The following is a 20,063-nucleotide window of genomic DNA, read 5'->3' on the forward strand; positions in this document are numbered from 1 at the left end:
AGAAGTTCCACACGCGATTGGGGCTGGGGAAGCGTGTGCGTGTATTTCATGGGTGCGCGGGAAGTTTTACACGCGATTGGGGCTGGGGAAGCGTGTGCGTGTATTTCATGGGTGCGCGAGAAGTTTTACACGCGATTGGGCTGGGTGCGGGTATTTCAGGGGTGCGTGGGAAGTTTCACACGCGATTGGGCCTGGGGGAGCGTGTGTGTGTATTTCAGGGGTGCGCGAGAATTTTCACACGGGATTGGGCCTGGGGGAGCGTGTGCGTGTATTTCAGGGGTGCGCGAGAATTTTCACACGCGATTGGGCCTGGGGGAGCGTGTGCGTGTATTTCAGGGGTGCGCGAGACGTTTCACACGCGATTGGGCCTGGGGGAGCGTGTGCGTGTATTTCAGGGGTGCGCGAGAAGTTTCACACGCGATTGGGCCTGGGGGAGCGTGTGCGTGTATTTCAGGGGTGCGCGGGAAGTTTTACACGCAATTGGTCTGGGTGCGTGTATTCCAGGGGTGCCGGGGAGTCCTACATGTGATTTGGTCCTCCTAGGTGTTCCCTATACACCCTCCACGGCCCCTGCAGGCAGCCCACACCACAGGGGACTACCCTGCATCCCTGGTCATGTCCCGCAGGCAGCCCACCCAACATGGGCATGCCCCCCAGCAAAGGCACATGTCTCCTTGCACTACTGATCACCAACTCATGTCCCCTTGCACCCCCACCCCCAGCATTGCGGGGCACCTGCCAGCAGGCCCCCACTCATGTCCCACTCATGTCCCCCTGCACTCCCATCCCCCAACATTGCAGGGCATCTGCCAGCAGGCTCCCACTCATGTCCCACTCATGTCCCCCTGCATCCCCACCCCCCAGCATTGCCGGGCACCTGCCAGCAGGCCCCCACTCATGTCCCCCTGCGCCCCCACCCCCCAGCATTGCGGGGCACCTGCCAGCAGGCCCCCACTCATGTCCCCCTGCACCCCCACCCCCCAGCATTGCGGGGCACCTGCCAGCAGGCCCCCCACTCATGTCCCCCTGCACCCCCACCCCCCAGCATTGCGGGGCACCTATCAGCAGGCCCCCACTCATGTCCCCCTGCACCCTCACCCCCCAGCATTGCGGGGCACCTGCCAGCAGGCCCCCACTCATGTCCCACTCATGTCCCCCTGCACCCCCACCCCCCAGCATTGCGGGGCACCTACCAGCAGGCCCCACTCATGTCCCCCTGCACCCCCACCCCCCAGCATTGCGGGGCACCTGCCAGCAGGCCCCCACTCATGTCCCACTTATGTCCCCCTGCACCCCCACCCCCCAGCATTGCAGGGCACCCTCCACCAGGCCACCACACATGTCCCCCAGCCAACATGTCATCACAATCTAGATCCCTGGCCCTTATGGTCAGCCTCCAAATGCCAAACACCCACCCGAGTATTGCATCCACCCACTTAGAAATGGCAATAACATGATAGAACCCCAAATGCAAGTTCGGAAATGAACACGTCCCTCACATACACCCAATGGGTGTCAGTGAATCTCAAAACCCATATCATGATATGCATGATACCAGTTAGATGATACTACACATTGAAGTTTGATGAAAAAAATGTATTAAAAACAGCATAAATGGAATTAAAAAAAAACAAATGACAATGGGAATCAAAAACCAAAAGCAGCATGTCCGTAAAATAATGAAAAACCGCAAATCATAATCCAAAGGAAAGGTGTCCAAAGTCACAGTTCAAGAAAGTAAATCCAAGGTAAAAACAAAACCGAAAACCATTGCTCCATGGGTAAATCCAAAAAGAAAACTAAAATCCAACAGTCAACTATATACAGATAAACAATCCAGGGTCCATGATCCCAACTGAAGGAATGAAACCTATATAAAAATACTACCTAATAAAAAAACTATATACAAAAATGTGGTCCATTGTCCAAAAGGTCCAAAATAAATAAAAAAGCAAAGGAAACCTAACACTAACTACATAACTATTTACAAGGGCAGCGGGAAAGTCCGATGGCTCACTGGTTGTTGTCATGGGCCAGGGCATCATCGAACTCCTGTTCAATGGCTTGGAGGCGGGCAGGTTCCCTGGCCCCGAGGTCCCGCAGGGATAATGCAGTGTCCAGCTCCAACTCCCTGCGAAGACCCTCGAGTTCTCCGCCCTGACCATTGTGAGCTGTTCCTCCTCTGCCCGCTGCCGCTCCGCACCTATCTGCTGGCCCAACCGCTCCCACACGGAAGCCACTCCCATTCCAGGGTTCTCCTGCCCTCCTGCCGATGCCTGCACCCCTGATGTTGATGGCCCCGAGCCATGATGCCGCCCACGTCGAGCCTGCCGCTGCCTCCAACGCAACTGCCTGTGCCAGCACGACGGCATCCAGGCTGATGGAATCCACCAACGCCGTCGTGCCCTGCCCGATGATGGCATCACATCCTCCATCTGCTGGGGTCCAGTTGCTGGTGTGTCCACCCGTGCTGGACCTCCGACTCCCGACTGTGGCAGGGATGGGATCCCCACCGAGGTGGCTGCATTGGTCGGGGCAGGTCCACAGGGGGCCCTGGTGGCATCTGGGCCAGAAGACGGCATGGAGTACGACTGGCGCATAGCCTCCACAGAGGAGGAGAGGGTCGCCAGAGTGCCCGACACATGTACGAGACCCCCGACCATGACCGCTCCCAACTGGGCCACGTTGCCACGGTGCTCCTCATGGTGACGTGCGTGCTCCCCCCGGAAGCACGCACCTCATCACGAATGACAGCCGTGCGCAACGCGACACCAATCAGGACCTTCTCCATACGGCCAGGGGTCCCCTTGTCCGCAGGTGGAGGGGAGTCAGATGACATGGACATCCCCCCTACCTGCAGACGGGCCTGGGATGGGGCATCCCTGCTGGTGCATGGTGGTGCAGTCACAGTGTCAGGGACAGTGACATGCACAGGCACCTCCACGGCGACCTGTGCTGCCTCCTGCCCCTGGACTGCACCACTTGCACCAGCAGGGATGCCCCCACCAGGCCCCATGTGCGGCTCAGTAGCGGCCTCCTCCTCCTCTGTGGAAACCACCAACCTGGATAGCTCCACACCGTCTTCTGCCGTTGCAAGCCCCTGTGGGGGCTCACCCACCTCTTCTGCTGCAGCCGTGGGGTCATCCCCGCCGCTTAGCTCCACAGCGCCGTCTCCGCCCTCTTCTTCACTTTGCGCTGTGTAGAGGGAGACATAGAACACAAGCATCAGGGTACTGTACAATGGTCCCCTAGACAGGAAGCAATAGCAGATGAGTGGCACTGTTAAAAATCACTTCCATCATGTCCCTCCACAGCACATGGGTCAGTGCAGGCAAAACACATGCAGTAACAGGCATGGCGCATGCTATGGACATAAGCAAACATGTCCAAGGGACTCTTGAAGCATACAATGTTGTTTTTGGACTCACATGCATCATGGGTCATGCCTATCACATGCACACACTTCAACGTACTTTCATCCATCTGGACTCGTACACCCCAGACACAGTGGATGCAAGGATAACTAGGCTGCATCAGTGATTCTGAACATTGTCACAGACATGTGTCATGCATCCATGGCATTCACAAGTCACAGACACGCAGGTCAGAAACACAGACATGGACACCATACATGTACATGGCATCAGCACCCATCCCTCACCCCCACCCATGTCCAGGAACAGACACTGGCATGCTCTCATGTGTCCATTCCGCATAGGGCTCCCCATGTTGCATTTAAACACATACACCAACCGTGTGCTTCACACATTACTGGTCTCACATGCATGACCATGATGTCCCTGCACACACACACACGTGTACATGGCCTATGTCACACATACAGGCAAGTATCAGACAACCAGCACACGGCAACATGCCCTGTCTCACACAGCAATGCTTGGCCACTTACCGCTCGACTCCAGACGGGTCTGCCTCTCAAGGATCTGGGCATGGAGCGCTGGGCGTACGCGTTCCAGGACCCTCAGCTGGATGGTACTCATGCTGCCTCGGCCCCCCTCCACGAGGCGCCGGGCCTTTATGAGGGTTCTGGACCTGAAGTCCTCCCAGCGCTTCTTGACTTGCTTGATGTTGCGGGTTGCCACCCCTTCCGCGTTGATGGCAACCACAAAGTCGTCCCAGATCCTGTCCCGTCCTTCCTAGTCGGCCCGTGGTGATCCGAAGAGGGAGGGCATCATAATGCCCCAGGACAAGCTCCACCAGGACCCCAACTTCCTTCTGACTGAAGCTGGTGGCCCTCTGCCCCTCTGGCTGGGGGTCGCCAGTGGTCTCGAATGGTGTTTGCCCCCACATGGCGACCCCCGAGGCAGGTGTGGGTGGGCAACTGGGTCCTGGGGCTGTGGAGCAATGGTATCCCAGTTGGGAGTGTTCTGTTCCAGCAGGGGTGGACACAGCAACTGGACCCCTGCAGATGGCTGATGTGCAGGCACCAAATGGCAGGGCACGGTGGCAGCAGCAGGTGGCTCGTGGGAGGCTGCTCGGGGATCTGGGGGGCAGTAATTCGGCCTTTTGGGCAAGAGCGTGGTCTTCCGTGTGCTTACACGTGGCCAGCTTGATACGGAGTGATTTGGCACGTGAAAATTCTGCACGTCAGCGTGTAAATCGAGGAAAGGCCCTTAGCGCGTAAGCGCGTCAGCACGCATATGCGATTCCATTGGACCAAAGGCCCTTAGCGCGTATGCGCGTCTGTGACGTATCGCGCACGGGCGTTGCTTTTCGTGGGGTGCGGTGCGTGTGTTTTGCAGGCGTTGGGGTTCACACGCTATTACTTCACAGCGGGTGGGTGTTGGCTACGCGTTCTTCTACACGCAAGGCAGACGGTGAGTGGTACCCTCCTCCCCCAGGCCCGATCGCGTGTAAAACCACCCGCGAGCCCCTGAAATACACGTATCCCGCTCCCCGAGGCCCGATCGCGTGTAAAACCACCCGCGAGCCCCTGAAATACACGTATCCCGCTCCCCCAGGCCCGATCGCGTGTAAAAACACCCGCGAGCCCCTGAAATACACGTACCCCGCTCCCCCAGGCCCGATCGCGTGTAAAACCACCCGCGAGCCCCTGAAATACACGTACCCCGCCCCCCCCAGGCCCGATCACGTGTAAAACCAGCCGCGAGCCCCTGAAATACACGTACCCCGCTCCCCCAGGCCCGATCGCGTGTAAAAACACCCGCGAGCCCCAGAAATACACGCACACGCTCCCCCAGGCCCGATCGCGTGTAAAAACACCCGCGAGCCCCTGAAATACACGTACCCCGCTCCCCCAGGCCCGATCGCGTGTAAAACCAGCCGCGAGCCCCTGAAATACACGTACCCCGCTCCCCTAGGCCCGATCGCGTGTAAAAACACCCGCGAGCCCCTGAAATACACGCACACGCTCCCCCAGGCCCGATCGCGTGTGGAAATTCTCGCGCACCCCTGAAATACACGCACCCAGGCCATTCACGTGTAAAACTTCTCGCGCACCCCTGAAATACACGCACACGCTCCCCCAGGCCCGATCGTGTGTGGAACTTCTCGCGCACCCCTGAAATACACGCCCACAGGCCAATCGCGTGTGGAACTTCTCGCGCACCCCTGAAATACACGCGCCCAGGCCAATCGCGTGTGGAACTTCTCGCGCACCCCTGAAATACATGCACACGCTCCCCCAGGCCCGATCGTGTGTGAAACTTCTCGCGCGTGTAGAACTTTGGCGCACATTTTTTTCCTGCACAGGGACGCTACCGCCTGCTTTCGTGTGGCGGACATCTATGGGCCTGTGCGCGTCTTTGGCCGTGCGCTGTTTTTCCCTATTCCATTCCATGAATACGTGTTGTAGGCGAGCGCTTGCCTCCTGTACTTCCCCCGTGACGCCCACATGTTCACGAGTTGTTCCCCATTCTGCGTGTAACGCCCCGTGTTACGCCTACTTTTGTTATGTGCGCCGCGCTATGTGCGAATTCGCTGTGGCCTTATCGCACGGCGTTCAATGACCTGTGCGCCAGCGTGCGCCAGCGTGTGCCGCGCACTTTTTCAGCGCACATCCCACATTTTGCGCGTGCACGGACTTCCATGAATAGATGTGCGCTGCTTTCTGTGCGATAATCTCACTTGCACTGCGATTTTCGCTATTTCACTGAGAATCGCATGTTTTCGCACGCGTGCGCCGTTTTTTCAGCGCACATTCATTCCATGAATCGGCCTGTAAAGGTGTATGTTATCTTTAAATCCAATTGCTTTGTTATTCTCACTGGCATATTGTTTACTTGGGCCCCACACCTCCCCCTTCTTTTTTCTCTGCCAGAGATATTCTGGTGGTGTGTTTTTTCGGATGCAGGGGCTTTCGCCTTATTACTCCAATATAGCTGGTTTACGTTTTCAGTGGAGTTTATGAATACATCTTGGGTTGAATAGAGGGTGCAGAGAGCCTTCAAGTTTGCCCCGCCCAGTGTCTGAGGTGGCCCCTACCAGCACCAGTAATACCACCCCCCTCCTCGAAATGTAGGTTTCTTTGCGCCACTCTTTTAATATACTGTGACTGGACTAGAAATACACAAGGAAGCAGTAAAATAACTGAATCGTGTACATAGTTAAAATTCATAGATGTGATTAAATAAGCCACACTAAATACCGTGTTGAGTCTTATGTGAAACCACAACATGGGGGTTAGGACAAAAGGCTCGAACTGTTTAAGTCTGGCTACGAATGATGCGATGAGCAGCTCTGCAGATGTCAACCTGACTTTCCTTTGTTCTACGTGGCAACTCAGACCCCGACTGAAACGCATTCCTCCCGCCGTTGGTCTCAAGCGTAGATGAAAGAATTCTGCCGGACCGTTTTACTGCATAATAACGGAACTGATGTCGGGATGGGCAATTGTTTTTTCTTGTTTTGTAATTCGTGTTTCTCCTTAATGGGCGTGGCATATATGTTTCGGTCGCTTCATGTAAGTTGCAGCTCCGTGTGTACACACAATACACGTTTGTTTCGCGGCTCTATTTTCAAAAGGGGTTGCCGTCTTAAACGTGCCGCGTCTGACGTTTGACACAGACGCTCAAGTCTATGACGGGATAGGATGAAGCTGTTCTGTTTGGCAACTGCCTTGCACGAAAAAACTGCTTTTCCCAGAGACACTAGCGCGCAGCGCTAACCAATCGGAAGCGCTGCTTACGTACGACCGCGCAGCGATTGGTTGGTGGAGACGAAAAACGACTTCAAATTTAACCGGCGCAGTTTCCCGGGATCGGACGGCGCGGTGACTGATCTTGCAACGGTGAGAGCTTGTGGGTGGGTAGTACGGGGAGAAACAGGGACACAACTTTCATTTGTCTGCGCCAGGGTTTGCCTGGTGTTCCAGACTGCAGCGAAGCCTTTGCGAAGTCATAAACATCCCCCACATTGGGCGTAGAGCAAGATCTCCTTTAACCAGGGGTATGTGCTCAGCTGCTCCTTGTTGTCCCCCCTCCTACCATACAAGCACTGAACGGGTCATCTAACCTTATTAGTATTCTAGCATTTCTAATATGGTTGCTGCATTTCTATATTGTAGGCATCCTCAAATTGTCTACCGGTTTCGGAATGGGTACCGTCACCGTTTTGGTGTTTTGTTCATCATTCGGGGGCTGGATGAGCGATGCGATCGTGGTAGTTGATTCTTTTGACGGGGATATTTGTCTCTAGATTTCGCATTTTGGTCCGTGGCTAATGCAGGAAAACATGCCAACATTCCGAGGCACATGTGACGGAGATTTCGTCAGAGAAATTGGAGACCAGGTTTCCCATAGGAATTAATTGGGGCTAGACGGGTGAACGTGAAAAATAGCACAACATTTTCCACTGACAAATCGGGAGCCTCCCATCTAAATCCGGAGGGTTTGCATGTGATTCAGGGGCCTGTTTGTTTCCAGTGAGTAGTCATATTAATGTTGACTAGTTGCCCCTGCGCCAATGTTAGGGTAGTTTCGGTGATGACTTCCTTATCCCATATTGGGCCGTGCTGCTTACTCTAGCAACACGTTTGACATGTGCGCCACTGGCATGTCATCGCTCACCATCATAGTGGCTTCTCTTTCCAAGGGACTGTAGTTTGGCTTCGTATAATCCTTTTGCATTGGGTAGATGCTGTTCCTTTGTGATGTACATTTTGGGTTGTGCTGTTGCCATACCTGCCTACATTTCAAAAACCCTGAGATGTTTGCCCCTCCCACAACCACACAAGACTCTGCCCAAATGCACACAGCTCCGCCTTTATGTCAAAAAGGTAAACTCAGTTGTTGTAGATACCATTAGAAACACGTTTGCAACATGCAGTATCACAACAAATTTGATTTTGGCAATATTTTTGGAATTCTTGGGAACATTTCCAGTAAAGCGCAATGTCAACCAGTAACCCATGGAAAAACGGCCACCAAACTAAAGAACCACCATCAGGTAAGGAGCTGTGCCACACCCATAACGCAAACTGGACAACTGCCAGCTGAGGAAAAAAGACAGACATGTCATGATTACAAACACTAAACCAAAAAAAATGACATGTTTTGAGTTGACCACAAACATACACTTGTGTATGCATTGCTGTCGTTTTAACATTGCGCATAATATCTCGGTGGGTTAATATGCCCACCACAGCCCCATAGCACGCCAACAAGTGAGTTCAGGTAAAGATTCCCAAATTATTTCTCCAGTGGGTCCCATGCACAGCAGTAGCAATGGGGGCATAAAGCAAAAGCACACCGAGAAATGTATTTTTGTTGAGGAAATGGCAATGATTTAGTTCGCCCCATTTAACAAACTGCCCTTGCGTTGAAGGGATGAGGTGGACTGCCAAAAAAGATTGAAAGCTGAAGCAAAATAAACATTGACCATTATTTGGAACATGAATACAGTATGGAGTAGGAATAGTTATTGGAGTTTGAAGAATATTCAAAACATTTGCAGTCAGGACGGCGCAGGGATGGCAGGCAGGCTGGGCTTGGCTGGATCCAGGTGGCGGGTGGCAGCTATCTGCAGCATAGGTTCGTGGCTATGTGCAGTATCTGCTGCATTCACTGGTGGAGAGGGGTTAGTCCTTCTTGTTGGCCCAAAAAAGTTATCAGCCCACTACAAATGGGGCTCATAGCACTGGGACAAGAGGAAATCTGTGTTTCCAGGTCCCGTCCACACCTCCACCTGATTGGCTACCAGCAGTAGCCAATTGGATGGAGGCTTGGACGGGATCTGGAAACTGCAGTGAAAACCCCAGAGGTTGGGCATGTATGGCTGTGGCTTGTGTTTTTGAGTTGCTTGGGCAGTTGAAAGCTATGACCTGACCACTAATTTCCTGGCCTTGATTTCACACCACAGAATAGTGTAACCTGTCCCAGCCTCGCATGGTATGAGATACTGCAGTGCAGGGAATAGGCTGGAAAAAGACTGAGCGGCGCTCTGGCAAAGTCTTGTTCTGCTCAGTCCCACAGACCCAGGGGCTAGCCCGTGACTGTCCCAGATCCTGCCCCTCAACAAGCTGACCGCTTTCAGAAAGACTCGGAACAGAGCGCTGCCTAGTCTTCTGACGGCAGTCTGCTCGTTGAGGTGCTGGTGGCACACTATAACTCACCAGGTACAGGGGCTCGCACAGATCTCCCAACAAGACCTGAACCTGTGTTATCGCACTGTATGGACGAGTACTGTCAAAGCCTCATATACAATGTTACAGCTGTCAACTGATATATATCCTGCAATTTACAGACATCAGTTTATATGGGTAAATATTGTGACCAATCAAAACAAGTCCATTATTCGCTTTAAAGGGTTTTTTACTGATCACTATAAGACACGTTTAACATTTAAAATTGTGGTGTTCCATAATGCTCTTTGCTTTAATGTAAATTGCCAGAATTGGGTTCTTTGAAGAGATACTTTGTTGTGCACCTGGCCCCGCCCCTCTAAGGAGCTGACTGCCCAACCCCCCCCCCCCCCCGTAATTATTTCCCATTTCAGCACTGATCTACTGTAACCTAGCAACAACATAATCTGGCAAACGTAGTCCTTAAGGGTGACTCAGAATACTGGGCACGGGTGCTGTTGATACTATTAGCCAGGGTGTGCAGGGAGTGTATGCTGCCGTCGTCATGGCAGCAATCTTTTTATACCATAATGTGTATGTTATGAAAGTGTTTCTCTAAATGCAATTTTGCCTCCATATTATGGACACCCCCCCCACCCCCAAACTTCTTTCTTTTGTTTGGCTGACCTGACTTTTTCCAGTGGCACAGCCTTCTACTGCGCACCCCTGGTCTTTTGCTCATTTTGTTATGGGGCAACTGGCACGTCCTTCTGGCTGTCGGTACTGGGTAACTTGTTTCCCTTAGTCTTTTACCTTGTTGGCATTTCTTGGTAACGTTTTATCAGTGCGCAAAGTACACTACTGTACAGTGCATTTGGGTCTTTTTGTTTTATGGCCTTAGACACACTCCAAGGAATTTTTGGTGAATGTAAAAGTGTGCTTAGGACAAACTGGTAGCAGCAGTTTACTCTTCTGGTAATGTAACTACTTTTTATCATACCATACCGCATTTACCTCAGATGGCTCATGACTGTCCATTCCTGACAATGGCTGTGCCACAGTCTTTTGTTCTGTCCTTTGGCCATATTGTTCCTTTGCCTTCCCCCAGGTCGAGCTGACCCGGGAATTCCTTACTTGGGCATGCAGCCTCGCACGAAAACTGCGTCTTTCGCGGGCTCCTACATGCCACGTGTGCTGGTGCCCAGGAAGAGGGTTGGGGACTGTCTGGTCCCATCAACACTACTGGTTTCAGGATGTCTGGTATGCATGGGGACCATGATTGGTCCTTGACTGGCATTCATGCAAGGAAGCAGATCTTCTATTGGTGATTTGGTCACGCATCAAACTTTAGTTAAGAGGAGGGGCCCTGTATTCATCGCAGGTTGATTTACAGTGGTTAATCTTGAACTACCGAAGGAGCAAAGTCTCCTGTGAGCTGAAGTGGACACGCCGGAGACGAGCTGCAAGGTTTGGAACCATGAGCCCCCTGTTGTCCCGTTGGACCCCTGCTTCGTTCTCTACCTCAGGCCTGCGAGGGCGCTTAGACTCTTAAGTAGTGGGAACTACTCTCTGCATCACCTAATTTCAGAGAAGGCTCCTTTGGCAGTAAGTGTTCCTGGGCAGTCCAATGAACTGACCTGCTCTGTCCTGGGACAACGTATAAGAGTGCTGCAGTTCGGTTTGAGGCTCAAACCTTTGGAATCTCTAGCTTGTGGTTCTTGACACTCTCTCCTGCCAAATTTCAAAGGCCTAGCTCATCTGTGTCACAAACGAGGAGTGCGTCACACCACAAGCCTTTGCGTCATTGTTGTGGTGACGGCCACTGTGGGTGGCTTTCCCACCTTCTTTGCTGTGGCCAGAGTCCTGCTGCACCAGGACTTTCTTCCTCCCTACATGGGCGGAGTTGTGGCTACTATCCTCCTATCCCGCAGCACATGGGAGCCAGAGCAAGGCAAGGATATTCCACCTCAGACGACCTCGACTAAACTGGCCTAGTTTGGTCTGGATTGAAACATGGGGCGGCGAGTACTTTCATAACCTACTGGTGGCCACTAGCGCATCCATGTAATTTTATGCACAAGGGTTCCTTGGGATCCTCTCTGGCTGGGATAGCATGCGCACCCTAGCAGTTTTTGAACAACTGAAACTGCTCTGTCCGCGAGGGCGAGCCCTTACTGTCCAAGCATCTTGCAAAGGTATCGTCTTCACTTAATGCACGGCCACGCATTTTTACGCACTGCTGTACTTTGAGCAAGGCTCCACACTTCATATGGCTGGACTGAATAAGTTGGGGTTTACACCCTGAAGGTTGTCTAATGCATAATTAGTGTTATCCCCCACCCTTCTTTTACAGGTTGTGGATGTTTTCCTTCCTTTATCGCATTGGGCTACACTAGTTGTATATATTTATATTGTGATATGCTTGTGTAGTAACTATTGCATTAATTAGATTATTATTTTTTTTTTTATTGGGTCTAAAATTTTTGATATACACCTGTCCAAGAGTATTCTGTGTTATCTTTACTGTATGTTCATTGTGGGTTTCTGATCACGCTCACCCTTCCTGAGACTTGGTCTTGACTGCCTGCCAAGCTACCATGATTGGTCTGGCTTGTCTAAAAGGTTCAACTATTTCACTAAACTCGGGTGGCCTCCTAAACGTCTGTACATCAGGCCAGAGGTTAGAAACCATTGTAACGGTGTATAAGAAAGAAGACCGGTTAAATGTCATGAACTACAGATTGCTGTTGATGTTGGACGTAACTTTTAAGCTCTTTGATAATTTAGTCCTGAAGAAAATGACGACATGGGTTGTGGAGGTAAACCACTTCCTCCATCCTTTTCAGACCGGTTCCAAGTGGCTTCTGGTACAGTTCTTAACATCAGAGCACTTGACCATCTAATCCAGGATGCTCGCTCCAAGGGAACCCTGGCCTTTATGTGGCTTTGTTTTCAAACCCGCTTTTGATGAGGTCAACAGATCTACCTTACATACCAACAATGGGGCATGTGTACATTTGGACAATATGGGTACAGTGACACCTTGGGTATCGATCAACCGGGAAGTCTAGCAAGGATGTGTCTTGGCTCCACTGCTGTTTTTAATCTGTACGTATCCGATTTACCGTCTTGTTTGGAGGCCAAATCCTCATGTCCATCCAGGATTGGTGAGTTTCTTTTGTGTCTGCTATATGCGGATGGCCCGATTATGTTTGCTCAAACCATATTCGGTATGAAAACCTGGCTAAACTAACTGGCCAAGTTTGCGGTTGAAACATAGATTATATTAACAAACAAAAGCGTGAGTATGGTGAAGTTGGAGTCAGACCTGGGGTTAATCATCTATACGCCCACTTAACCAATATCTGGGAGTTGAATTTGGCCCCCAGTGTTGCAGCAAGTTGATTGAAAATAAAATCCGAATGGCAAGTCAGCTCACTGCTCGACTAAGATGGCCTGGGAACAGGATGGGTTCTCACTTGCTGGTGTGATCCAATTATACAAACGGTGCTTCTGTCAGGCGGTGCAGTTTGATATGGCCTTGAGGCTCTGGCAATTCACGACTTATGGTTGGATTGGATTAAAGGAACCTTTTGGCGAACGCTATTGGGTTCACAGCCTTCTTGCCGGGTTGAATTTGTACATTTGGAATTGGGTTTGACTTCTCTGCTGGGCTTGGTACTTGGTGACAGGGGTTTACTTTACATAAAATCCAGTATGTGGGTTGTGCATCAGAGATAATTATGTAAAGGAAAAATCACTTGGTGGAAGAAACTATTCTAGTATGAAGATCGTTGTGCACAGATTGAGGGGTACCCTAACTTTAAGGTTGTGCGGTCCAACGGATGGGTCTGGTACAACACTTTACTTAGCGAGTCTAAAAGGTTATGACACTGTTTCTATGGATATTACAGCCTTATCTTCTGGTGTGCCTGGCACCAGAGGTTAGGAGTTCTCCTTTTTGTTAAGCATAAATGAACTGCCATTGCTATCTGTCCATGGTTCCCAATTGCATTTGGACGCTGAAGAACGATATTGATGCATCTGCAGGTTGCCACATAAGTGTGAAACATATATTAACTGAGCGTGCCAAGTTGGTCCAAGTTAAGGTGCCATCTGGGTGGTTTGGTGTCTTACTAGTACCTTTAGACTATTGCTTGAATACAAAATCTATTTCTGTCCAACTGGCGTTGTACCGTGCATGGAGGCATGTTCAAGATCTGTTGGATGAGATTCAGGTCATACCATAATTAGCCTCCACTAGATACGTGGGCATCTGTTGATGTTGTGATTGCTGTCTGAACCATTACATACACCAACGGTTATCTCTGTTTTTATATGTAACGATTGAGTAATCTAACTGCCTGCTGAACGATTGCTGCACTATGTGTTTTTTATTTTAATGTATGCTGACTTTTGTGAAACTCATTGTTATAACACAGATCTGATGAAGTTTCATAAGACATACAAGTTTGGCCTCAATTTGGTCTGATAATGGTGACACCCATGGTGAAGGCTCTTTGATTTTTCAACACAGTGCAGAACCAATTTCTTGTTCACTGTGGCAGAACCTCCCACACTTACAGAAGTGAGGGTGCTGTACCCATCTCCCAGGAGTACACATTTAGCAGCAGGAAAGTGGGTGGGGGTTACATGGTATTTACAAGCAGATCTAAATGTGTAATATATCAGGCACAGTTGCCAGTTGTGTGGCACATTGGGAGTTGGTGGCTGTGAGCCATGCTGAGGCCCCACACCAAGCTTGTCAACACATCAGCGGTTGTGCCAAAACTATTGGCCTAGACTAGCATGCTTGTGCAGTACACATAATTATGCTGCTGCAGGTGCACGCGGCACTAGGAGCAAGATATGTTTTAATTCCTTATACAGTAAACTTTCTGAATAATTGGCTAAAAAGCCAGAGCGTTTGCAATTGTTTTGTTGGGTAACTAATGCATGCAAATCACCAACAGTACACAGGAACGTTAACACTTTAAGCATCCGCTATTAAAAATGCCATGCCTCATTGTACTGGCTCTACAATGTAGACTAGTCTGAATAATAAACATATTACGGTGAATGTCATGCCACATTAAGACATGCTTGCACCAAAATACCACTGGAAGCAATAGCACTTACCTTGGTTACTTTATGATGGATGCCTCTGAAAAATATCCAATGCCATGGTAAGAAATGGCTAGACTGGCTGCAAATGCCAGTCTAGCCACTAATGCGTATCCTACCTACTTGCTCTGGACATGCATGACCAGTACGATTTGGCGCCCAGCCCCCCAAAATCTGCTCATCAGCCCACAATTGCCTCAATTTCACTCTTCCTCATCTCAGTACTTGCATAGGAGGCACCTTCCCTCATAGGCGAGTACTTGGACTATGAGTAATTGTTACCTCCATGTCTCGGTGCCTCCAACGCAAGTAGTGGGGCAACGAAGGGTTGGAGTAATTAAGTAATCCAGGTATTTAGCACGCAAATTTGCTACCAGAACTCACTTTTCCTCATACTGTCACCAGGCTGCATAGCTGACAATGCAGAACGGGGCCAGATTTAAATTTCTTCTGTTTCACAAATCTAGAAACGGTAAGGTACCACTATATTGCTCCTCTATGCTTTCTTGAATCTATGCTATTACTCCTCGACTAGTCTTGTCTCCTCTTCCTCTCGCTTCTGCTCTTCTTGCTCAACTTTTGCACAGAATTCTCTTCCCCCCCCTAGACATCCGAGAAAGTCTACACTGATTTGTTTTTTTCCCCCCTCTCTAACTAGCCTCTGTCCCACCTATTTCTCACACACCGTCACCCATACATCATGTCTTCACTCATTCACAAACTGTACATTAAATACATATACACACCCACTAACATGCACGCGCATACCTCTTTACAAAAGTCTTGCCTTTTTGAATCTGTTGGAAAGGGTCCTCTAGCTTCCTGCATCAGGAACTCGCTTCTTTATTAGACCACCAGTCTGCCCTATAGTTTCAGGCATAGTTTGAATTTTTAGAACCTCTATCTGAATGTGCTGATGCATATTGAAGACCCTTAGTTCGATCTATGAAGTTGTAGTTCGATCTATGAAGTTGTATGTGCAAGACAGAAGCAATTGGTTGAGTAGAAGGGCTAGACTTTGATTCTAAGAACCAGATCGCTAACCAAGTTAACTTAACCGTGAAGCTACGCAACTCCTTTTTGTTAGTGTTTGGAATTGCTATTAATGAGAATCATTTAATGTTCCTGGAGAATTTTTATCCTCCAATGCATGCCACAGCCATGGGTTCTATGTTTGCTCTGTGTGCCATGTCTTTATGCAAGATTAGAAGCCACCAAGCTATTTCCAACCATGTATTCAAAGCTAAAAAAAAAACAATCAAAGGTCATACAGGCACTGTTTTGCTTCCACCATAAACCTGTTCAGGGCAACATATCTTTTGATTCGTGTTTGGTCTTAAACGTATGACGAGAAACTGCTCAGCAAGGCTTTCCGGATGAAGCTAGTGTTAACCTCATAAGCCAACTGAGACTTTCCGATTCATCTGGTGTCTGCCAAGCAGACCGCTAGTAATGGAACTCTTACTAGACTATGCTGCTAAAAATCATAATGCAATGACATGAGTACGTATTCAAAATTTTCAGTTTTAAAAAGTGATTATGAAAAATTGGGAATGTTTTGGAGCAAGGAACATGCCTGCTTGAGCAGCCCCGTTTTGCTAACAAGCGAAAGGAAGTTAGTTAAGACTCTGCTGCAGGTATGGGACCAGGGGCGAGCCAACCTCAGAACGTTTTTTGGGAGGGGGGCTGGGTGGAGTTTTGAAAGCAGGTAGTGAGAGGGCCTATTTAAACGCATTGCACTGTTGACCCCCACCCCCAATCCGTTCTTCAGAGCCCAGAAGCCTGTGTGGGCAATACGTTCGGAACACCCACCTGTCCCCATAAACATTGCAATGAGAAAACCAGCACAGAAGATTTTAGAAGACTCGCAGCCACAGTTTATTTTCTAGCACGCTTAAGTGGGGCCCTAGAATGGTATGCAACTACTCCACCCGAGCCTCTTCTGAAGTTATGATGAGCACAACCAACTTTATACATTCTTGCACAACCAACTTTATACATTCTTCATGACGGGTCATAAAATCACTTAGGCTAATGGTGAACACAGGCCATGGTTTCGGCTTACTTCATGAAGCTGTCGCCTGGCTAGTTCAACTCACTGGAGCCTCCTCTAAGAATAAACGTGTACGTGCAGATATCAAAAGGGATTTATTTTTCTTGCAAAGCAAGTACTTATTAAACATGGGCACAGGCCACCTGATTATTTTTCCACAGCTGAATAGCTATTTCAACTTTCTTTGACCCGTTAGATGCATTTTTCACCCAAATCGAGGCTAATTGGTTTAAAAAAAAATGTTAACCATTGGAGGCGTGGGCAATCTAAAAGCTGTGAAGCCTTTAGCTTTATCATAGGGCAGTGGACTTGAAACGTTTTTATGCCAAGATCCTCTAGCAGAAACATTTTTACAGGTGGACCCAGTGCTCCATATTTAGAAGTGGGAGAGTTTTACACTTTTATTTTTTTTGGTTATTTTTAGTTACATTTTTGTGAGTAAAATGATTTTTAGTACATATCCAAATGGGAGTTGTATAAGCAAAAGTGAAATGTTTTTGTAATATTTGATTAAAAGATGCATGTTTACGTCTACCAAGCAGGCAGTAATAATGCCATTTTCTCCTGTAATACTACATGCACTACTGGTTCAGACATATTCATGGAGCTATTTGGGTGCAAGCAGGGGCACATTTTCCTTCGTGCCTGTTTTTACACTTTTGGGGGGGGGGGTATTTGCCTATTTTAAGGGAGTACCTGTAGGGCTGGGTGGGCCCCCCCACCTATCCCCACCTATCCCTGGCTATGGGGTTGGCGGACATCTGGAAAGGGAGTCGCGTGTTATGTCTAAAATGCCCTTATTCCAGAGTTGGCTCTGGGAGTTGGTATGCCAAGATGCCACCTTCACCCACTCTAATGCATACTACTATACCTTGAAGATGAGGACAAACCTAGGTGTTTGAGGGGTATCCTGTAAGGTCAAGATGACATTTGGTTTGCATATCTAGGAGGATACCATCTCGAATTGAAAAGTATGCTTCTGCTGCAGGAGAATTGAAGTGGGGATGAAGCCAGCTCATTGAACCATTTGTTTCATTGCAGGTGGATGGGAGGGTGCATGTTTCAAATTTAAGATCCAAAGACTAATTATGAAGGATGGGATTTACACTGCATGGAGCAGGCTCTCTCGGACTAATTACTTTTTTTTAAAGAGAATTCTTACTTTGCACTGCCTTCTCCCTTGTCACTCGCCTTCCGCAGCTCTTTCCTCTTCTAAATTCTTCACTCCCCCTCTTTTCTTCTTTCTCTCACTCCCCTGTTCTGTCACCCTTCATGCTATCCCTCCTTTAGATATCTGGTCTGTACTATTACTCACTCTTTTACACCGCCCCCCTTTGTGTTCCCGCCGCATTCCCACTTGCACTATCACTTTTTGCCTCCTTTCCCTTACTATTTAGTATCCGCTTTGTCTGGCCTTCCTTTTCCTCCCATCTTGACTCTACATTTTGTTCAGTTTCTTCCCTTTTATTCTCTGCTCTCCCTCTCACGCAGTCTCTTGGTTCTCCCTGACCTCTGTTCTGGCTCCACTCTTTCAGGTGCTTAGATCGTCCTCCCTCATTCTTTTTTCCTCTTGTGTTCTTTCTTTCCCTTCATTTTGTTCTCTCGTCTTCCTCAATCTGCACCTCCTTTCGTTCTGTTTTTTTCTTTTTTTTTACTAACCTTCTCCAAAACACTGCAGTTGCCTATGCCATCCATAGGTAGGCGACCAAGTCCTGCTCGTTTCCTTTCCAGCAAGACTTAAAGTGCCAGTACGCAAAGAATAAGCTTGCTCTGGATTACCCACATATATACCACATGTGCAAACTGTATGGCTCTTCATGTCTCACCCTCTCCTGCTCAATATTTCTCTATACCCCTTTCCCCCCTCTATCTCCTCTGTATGTCCACCCCTCATTCAATATTTTTTTCTCTTACTCAGTCGCACATGTTTTTTAAAAGGGTCTTGAGACTTTTCAAGATTGAAACTCTGGTCCCGGGTGTAGAAGAGACAGGGGTGGGGCTAGATTTGATGAGCAACATGGTACATTGTGTTGTGGTGAACAGCATCATCCATTTGTAGGATGGAGTTGGAGTATATATTTGGCAGTAGTGCCTTCATTCCAGCCTGTTGTGAACCAGCCGTAGACTCGGTTGCCGTTTTAGGGCAAAAGGTGAGAAAGCCAAGTGGGATTTGGACCAGCCAGTGCCAAGCGGCTCACCGTAGCTCGACTTTCAATCCACTATCCGGGCAAAACACAAGCTGAGCATTGTCTAACATTGAGACCACGGGTGCAGTGGTCTGCAACCCTGCAAAAATGCAGCTGGGGCAATCCCTGTTAAGCTCTTCCCATTTTAAAATTAATACATAGGCAATATGATTGCTCCATCGTGTCTGCCCCCTCAAAAATAAGGGACACCAAAATGTGCTTTTCTAACCATTGACCACCCACTACAATCACCATAATTACTCTTCTTCCACCACCACCCCAGCCTTCCACTACACTAATTTTGAGCCAGCCTCGGCCGCAAACTTTTGTGAGTGGAGCGGATCGGTCCACACTATCCTACCTTCCTTAATCACATGATTTCCCCTACCTATTCCAGCTACCTCCGACTAGTCTAATCCTGTAACGTCCTGGTTGCGTCCCCTATGTTCAGTGCTGTGCTGCTACCAGCTAGATGTTTACCTTGCAAATCCCATGCATGGATGCATACAAGGGTGTAGATTGCGACATGCGCCTGATGCATGCCTGTGCCTGGACACTGTAAATGGATCATTTGAGCAAACATCCTCCAAGATAATAGCCACTAATGGATGGAAGTTAAGGTGAATGCTTGGTAATTAGAACTACACAAGATGTGTTGTGGTGAGTTTTGTTTAGGAAAGCCTCACACATCTCCAATTAGCCTTCCCTCATGGAGCTGCCTAACCAAATCCTCATTTTTAAACTTATCTTCATTTTAATGATCTCTGCAAGTTTAACCCCCAAAAAGTTGTTTGTGGAACGTGTCGCTTTCTTGACATTCGGCATAGTAGCAATCGTCATGCTTGTGTCAAACACTGACTTATAAGCCAGTGACCTTATCACAGTTTCATGTCTTGCTTCCCAGCTCGCCTGCATTTGTCACACAGCCTGCACTTAGTTCACAACAATGGCAAGTCCCATAGCCCTCTGTATACTTCAGTGGGCTCTCAAAAGCAAAAAACAAAAACCCTGTATTACACCTGCTTGGGAGTATCAATAGGTTGAGGGTTTGTAGTCTCTGATTAATATCCGTTATGGCATTTGTAATTCTCTTCTGGGAGGGGGACTTTAACTGCAACCCCTTTTCTCTTTCTTGAGTTAATTCTATAAGGATTAATGT

At 49.0% G+C, this 20,063-nt stretch overlaps 1 protein-coding gene across 7 annotated transcripts in view; it reads left to right on the forward strand.

Annotated features, from left to right (window-relative positions):
- The first annotated feature begins 7,141 nt into the window (after positions 1–7,141).
- LOC138580440 (targeting protein for Xklp2-A-like) overlaps positions 7,142–20,063 on the forward strand; it is a 180,921-nt gene continuing 167,999 nt past the window's right edge. For 6 of the 7 annotated variants that reach the window (XM_069650984.1, XM_069650985.1, XM_069650988.1 and 3 more), the window contains exon 1: positions 7,142–7,270. The gene's annotated coding sequence lies outside the window, so the exon portion shown is untranslated. Of the gene's footprint in view, positions 7,271–7,339; positions 7,429–20,063 lie in introns of those variants that run through there. The other variant, XM_069650989.1, reaches the window with a different exon arrangement.

The sequence above is a fragment of the Ambystoma mexicanum genome, chromosome 3p (assembly GCF_040938575.1).
Source record: "Ambystoma mexicanum isolate Mex_15411 chromosome 3p, UKY_AmexF1_1, whole genome shotgun sequence".
Classification (NCBI taxonomy): domain Eukaryota; kingdom Metazoa; phylum Chordata; class Amphibia; order Caudata; family Ambystomatidae; genus Ambystoma; species Ambystoma mexicanum.